Below are 6,000 nucleotides of genomic sequence, written 5' to 3' on the forward strand. Positions count from 1 at the left end.
CACCTGTCGTGGAAACCGCGCCAGCCAGAGGACAGTGAGGACAGGCTGCCAAAACATGGCCACAGCCCGAGGAGCAAGCCTCCAGCCCGTGGTCCTCCACTCCAGCCACGTGTCAGAATCATGGGGAGCATTTAGGGACAAGTGCTCGTGGCCCCATGAAATCTGGAGATAGGCTCCGGCATCGGTGGGCTTAAAAATTCCTCAGGCCGCGCGGAGAACCGCCAGTGTGTGTGCAGGGCGAGCCCGAGGCTCCGAGTGGGGAGCTGGAGCGGGTCTGCCACGGGCAGCCCACCAGGTGCCCTCAGCCACAGTGAGGACACTCCAGGCACCAAGGGACTCAGAAGTCGCAGGGAGCCCTGCAGGCCAGAGCCGTCAGGAGGGAACTGGGCCACTGCTCTCAGTGCGGACAACGTGGTCCTGGGGCGGTGGGTGCCAGATGCCACAGTAAGTCACCCAGGCGGAGAGGGAACCGGAATTGTGTGAGCCGTGGGGGTCGTGAAGGCTCGTTGATCACAGGGACCCTCGGACGGGAACCAACACACAGTGAAGCCACCAGAGGCCAGTTCTAGGTCTGTTGGGTGGAGTCCCAACGTGACTGCCAAAACGGGGACTCCTGGCCCCCTCCCAGATGCTAGGGCTGGTAAGGACGGATCCTGTCATTCAGGCACATGCAGAGACCGTGAATTGGCCCCCAAGCCTTTCCCAGACGGGCCCGTGGCCATTTTCAAGGGTCGCAGGGTCCCGGAGGAAAGGGAGCTCCCTGAACTTCTGGGGTCTTCTATCCCGGCTCTGTGGAGACCCCAGCCAGCCTCGGAGGCCCACGGGGCAGAGGAGAAGGGCCTTGCCCTGAATCCAGCCCACGGGGCCTAGTGGGAACCAGGAGCCTCAGACGTCCCCTCACGGGCTGTGGTTGGAGAAAGGGCCGATAGGGGCCGCCGGGGGCTCTTAATTTTGGCTCCAGCCTGGCTCTCGGGCCTGGAATCGAGCCCCCACGTCAGGCTCCACATCCCGCAGAGTCTGTTCCCATCTCTTTCTCTCTCTCACTAATAAATAAATAAAATAAAATAAAATAAAATAAAATAAAAAAGGCTGGATGGGCGCGCTGACCCAGGGTGACTGGGGTCGCGCGGAAGAGAGGTGGGCACTGAGGGGAGGCGGGTGAGGACACGGAGGAGGCGGCCCGGGACAAACGGCCTGCCTGCGCCTCCACCGGCCGTGAGACACTGACGTTTAAATCCTCCCGGCGGTGGGATGTCCGTTGCGGCAGCCGAGCACACCCACGCACCCCACTGCTCTGGCTGCCCCGGAGCCGGGTGCAACCGGAGAACCGCTGTGGGCCGTGGACGCTCACGGGGCGGTGATGCCCACAGCAGCGACCCAGCTGTGCCCGTGTCCCCGAAGGCTTTCCCTCCCGCCGTGGGGACTCAGAATGTCTCCACTCTGGCCTCAGGGTTTCCATGGTTACGGGGCAGAGGGGACGGTGACATCAACCTGAGCTCATTAGGCCGGATGGGGACAGGAGCCGGCTGGAGGCTTCCCCGGCACCTGTGCTCCCCGAGGCAGCGGCTGAACCCTTCCCCACTCAGGGGCGGCCACAGGGGTGCCTTCCTGGGGATCCGGCTGCCCGGGACGGGTGGGAGTGTCCCGGTAGGGAGGACAGTCACCATGCACTAAGCACCGTGAAGGTGGGTGCTGCATTCGGGGGGCCTCTTGGGACTTCGGAGGTGACCTGGTCCACACCTGCTGTGCTGCTCTCACCCACATGCGGGAACCTCCTTCAGGCTGCCACTCCGGAGAGGCACCTGGAGCTGCCCGCCCTGGGCCGGTCACCAGCAGACCCTGCCGCACGGACGCTTTGTGCGCCTTCGGGCAGGTCCCAGGAGAAGAATCCCACAGAGATCATCTCTCGCCCTTGGGAGGAACACCTCGCCCTCTGCTGACAGCCGTCCTCCCCTTGAAAAGCAGGTCCTTGCTCGTGGGCACTGGGGGGCGGGGGTGGGGCTCCCTGCCCAGACTGCCCCGCACTAGCACCTGACCCACCAGTCAGCAAGTACACGTGCACCTCGGGGCCACGGGGAATGGGGCGGCAGGTCCTGAACACGCCCAGACCCGGCACCACAGAGGCTCAAAGGTCCTGCCGGCCGACATCCCGCCTCCAGGCCCGGGGGCAGCAGCATCCCCACCCCCGCCCCCAGGCAGGGGTCATGTCTTTCCAGCTTTTAGATGCTGGGGCAGTGCGGTCGACACAATGAAATGGAGCCCCAGCCTTGGGGCTCCCCGAGTCCCTCCGCAGCCCACCCACGGGACCACAGACCCTGAGAGGAGCCCCACAAGCACACCGCTCTGGGATTTCAAGGGGGAGCCTTTTCCTTTCCCAGCCAGCCTCACCACAGCAAATTCAGGAACCGTCTCTTTGGTGTGATGCTAGCAGGCTGTCATAGAGCCCGGCCAGCCATGCGGTGTGGCCCGAAGGACAGCTAAGGGCAGGCCTGCTGGGGCTCGGGTATGGCCCATGCCCCCTACCGGTCGGCCCCTGGGGCTCATCGTCACTGGGACTCCTGCACGGATGCTGGGGAGAAGTGCAGACCTCACGCTCAGTCACGGACCTCCCCAGAGAGACGGGACCAGAGGCCACAGGCAGGTGACACGGACATGGGCGTCCAGGGCCTCCAGCTGGTGCTGGCATCATTCTAGAGAGCTGAGAATCAACAGCCCAACGGCCAGGTCATGTACCCATAGCCCAGCAGTTCTCACCACAGTGCCTGGTCCTCAGACCGTCAGCTGGGCCACGGGCCCCCAAGGGTCCACCCTCGGGCACGGCCCGCTGTCCCTCACAGTCCCGTTGGCCATAACATGCCAGTGCCAGAAGCGCCTTAGGACGGCCCCCGGCCCAGATGCCCACACCCAGGTCACCTGCTCGTGGCCTCTGACCCAGCCCCACTCCAGAGCCCCTTTTCTCTGGTGCGTCATCCTTGAAATGGGCTGGGAGAGAGAGCCCAGTGGTGCTCCGGGAGACTTCGCATGTGAACCTGGTCATGCCTAGAGGAGACACAAGCTGGCCATCCTGACGGGGCTCTTCTGATCTGGGAACCAGCCTCGTCCTCTCCCCGCTACCCGCTCCTTCCCAGCAGGTCCCTGCTTACCTGGACGCCTGCAGTTCCGCAGCCGGACTCTGTCTCTCTTCCTGCCCAGGCTGGAAGGTCCTGGATACCCTCTACTGGCATGAGGTGCCCAAGGCGAGCACTGTCCTGCTGGCCCCAGCTGCACTGGGGCCTCGGGACCCGCCCGAGCAGATTCCATGGGGGCAAGTGGAGGAGAGGGCCTCAGGCAGAGCCGTTTCCCCCAGGCTCCTGCGGACAGACCGTGGCAGGCTCCACCACCGAGGGATGCTCGGGTCCAGGCCTGGGCCCCCCACCAGGCCGTGGCACACACGTCCCTCTCCCCTCTCCTAGGGTTCTTGGGACACGTCTGAAGGAGGAATGCACATCTCCAGAGGACGCAAGTCCAAGAGAGGCTTCTTTCAGGCCCTTCACTCAGGCCGAGAGACTGGGGAGCCCCTAGGAAACATGCAATTGGATTCATCTTCTACACCTGCACCAATGAACAGTCCAGAAAGATGGAAAACTCTGATGTAAAATCAAAATTTAAAAGGCACCAGGGGCGCCTGGGTGGCTCCATCGGTTAAGCGTCTGACTCTCAAGTCTCAGCTCAGGTCTTGATCTCAGGTCTTGATCAAGAGATCAAGCCCCACCATGGGTTCCATGCTGGGAATGGAGCCTACTTAAAAAAATTTTTTCTTTTTAAGGCACTAGAAAAAAACATAGACAATGTATGCTCATAATTTTGGAATGAAGAAAGGCCAAATACGACCACTGAAAAAGCCATAAAGGAAGACTGATGTTTATCCACATAAAAATACAAAATTTCTTCATGATAAAAACATGTGTGGGATGATGGGTGGATGGGGCGGTGGGGAGACGAGCCGACGAGGGAGGAGTGGAGGGGCGGGGAGGCTGGGTGGGTGGGCGGGTGGGTGGATGAGTAGAGGAACGAGTGGATGGGAGGGGGTGGGGGGACATGGGGAGATGGTAGTGGATGGGTGGGTGGGTGGGTGCATGGGTGGTTGGCTGGGTGGGCGGTGGGTGGTTGGTGGGTGCATGGGTGGTTGGGTTGGTGGGTGGTTGGGTGGTTGGGTGCATGGGTGGTTGGGTGGGTGGTTGGGTAGATGGACGGTTGGAAGATGATGGGAGGAGGGTGAATGTATGGGCAGATAGGTGGGTAGACACAGACATATCCTACTGACCCCACTTCTCTAGTCAAACTCTGCTACATTTGGTGGCCAAAACAGGACAGTAGATCTGAGTCAGGGAACAGATTACAGCACAGGACATTTCTTCAGGTAACTGGCCAGGGGAAGTGTAGACACCCGAATGGGGGGAGGGAATGGGGGTGAGAGCTGCCAGAATGCCTGAGGATGTGCTTCTGGAGCTCCCGGTAGCAAGCAGGGGAGGGCTGAGGCCGAGCAGAGCTGGCGTGTTATGGTCACCAAGGGGGCCCGAGTACTGACGAGGAGCGGGAGATGCAGGTGGAGGAGGCCACGGAGTCTTTCCAGGCCGTCCAAGAGCGCGAGCCTTGTTCTCAGTGTGGCGGGAGCTGTGGAAGGTTTGAGTGGTCCCTCCACGAAGCTTGCAGTTTCAAGGTGTCCATCGGGCCAGGCTGGGTAAGAGGCTGCAGGCAGAGCAGAGACGAGCACGCGGCGGTCTGCACCCGAAGTCTGGGCTCCTGAGAAGCCACGGTCATGGGGCAAGGAGCCCTACCCAGCCGGGGTCCTGCCCACCCGCTCCCCACCTGTCAGGCACCGAGTTAGCAGCCCTACGGTGAGCAGATGAAATGCGCCTTATGCCTGGTTAACGATTCTCTACACCAAGTTAATATTCTTTCTGCCTGGTTAACCCTTCTTTCTGCCTCCTCAACAGTTCTCCATACTGGCTTAACTATTCTTTTTTATGCTTTTTTAAAATTTTTAAAAAGATTTTATTTATTGAAGAGATCGAGAGAGAATGAGCATGGGGTTGGGGGTGGGGAAAGGCAGACGAAGAGGGAGAAGCAGAGAGCCCGATGTGGGACTCGATCCCAGGACCCCAGGATCATGAGCTGAGCCGAAGGCAGACGCTTGACCGACAGAGCCCCCAAAGGCACCCCAAGGTTTAACTTTTCTTCATACCGAGTTAGCTGTACCTTATGCCCGGTTAACAATTCTTTATGCCGAGTTACTCCCTCTTCCAGTTCCCTGGGTCCCCATTGTTGGCCCGGCCCGGCCCCCAGCTGGCAGCGCCCCTTCCCCACCCCCTGCCGTCTAAACATGAGAGTCGAAGATCATCTTGAGTAGCCTGAGGTGGCCCCCATGACTTCGTCAAAATGCTGAAAACAAGGAAACAGGCAATGCTGTTATCAGGGGTATGAGGTCCGGCATCAGGAGGCCTACGGAAAATCCCGAACCTCGGTCCCCAGCCTGAGAGACGCCGGGACTTCGTTTCAACAAATGTGGGTCACTCAGAAGTAGAACAAGAAGTGGCTCCTAATGAAACCGAAGGAAAACACGGTTCCGGGGGGAGGGGGCAGAGACTGGAGACCCTGCCGAGGACTTCCATGCGAGGACTTGGGGTGCAGGTGGTTGGGCCAACCAGGGGGGGGCCTGGGGGGCCCTGTTGGTCAAGTGCCTGCCTTCGGCTCAAGTCTCCGTCCCTGATCCTGGGTGTTGGGTCCCCTGCTCTGCGGGGAGCCTGCGTCTCCCTCTGCCCCTCCCCCCACCAGGTGCACACACGCTCTCCCTCTCTCAAGTAAATAAATAGAATCTTAAAAAAAAAAAAAGTGATTTATCTGTGGTGAGCAGCTGTTCTTAGCATCCAGGGTTCAAACAATGAGACCACTGCTGCAGGACCGGGGTAAACAGGATCCTTCAGCTCTGGAGAGCAGAAACGCCACCAGATCACGTACGTT

General features: G+C 60.3%; 1 long non-coding RNA gene across 1 annotated transcript; it reads left to right on the plus strand.

The window, feature by feature from the left end:
• The first annotated feature begins 1,496 nt into the window (after window positions 1–1,496).
• Window positions 1,497–3,644, plus strand: LOC116598390. The gene is made up of 3 exons (XR_004289061.1): window positions 1,497–1,685; window positions 1,782–1,965; window positions 3,453–3,644. It is a non-coding gene; the product is annotated as an uncharacterized LOC116598390 (long non-coding RNA).
• Window positions 3,645–6,000: the final 2,356 nt, after the last annotated feature.

This window comes from Mustela erminea, chromosome 1 (genome assembly GCF_009829155.1).
Source record: "Mustela erminea isolate mMusErm1 chromosome 1, mMusErm1.Pri, whole genome shotgun sequence".
Taxonomy (NCBI): domain Eukaryota; kingdom Metazoa; phylum Chordata; class Mammalia; order Carnivora; family Mustelidae; genus Mustela; species Mustela erminea.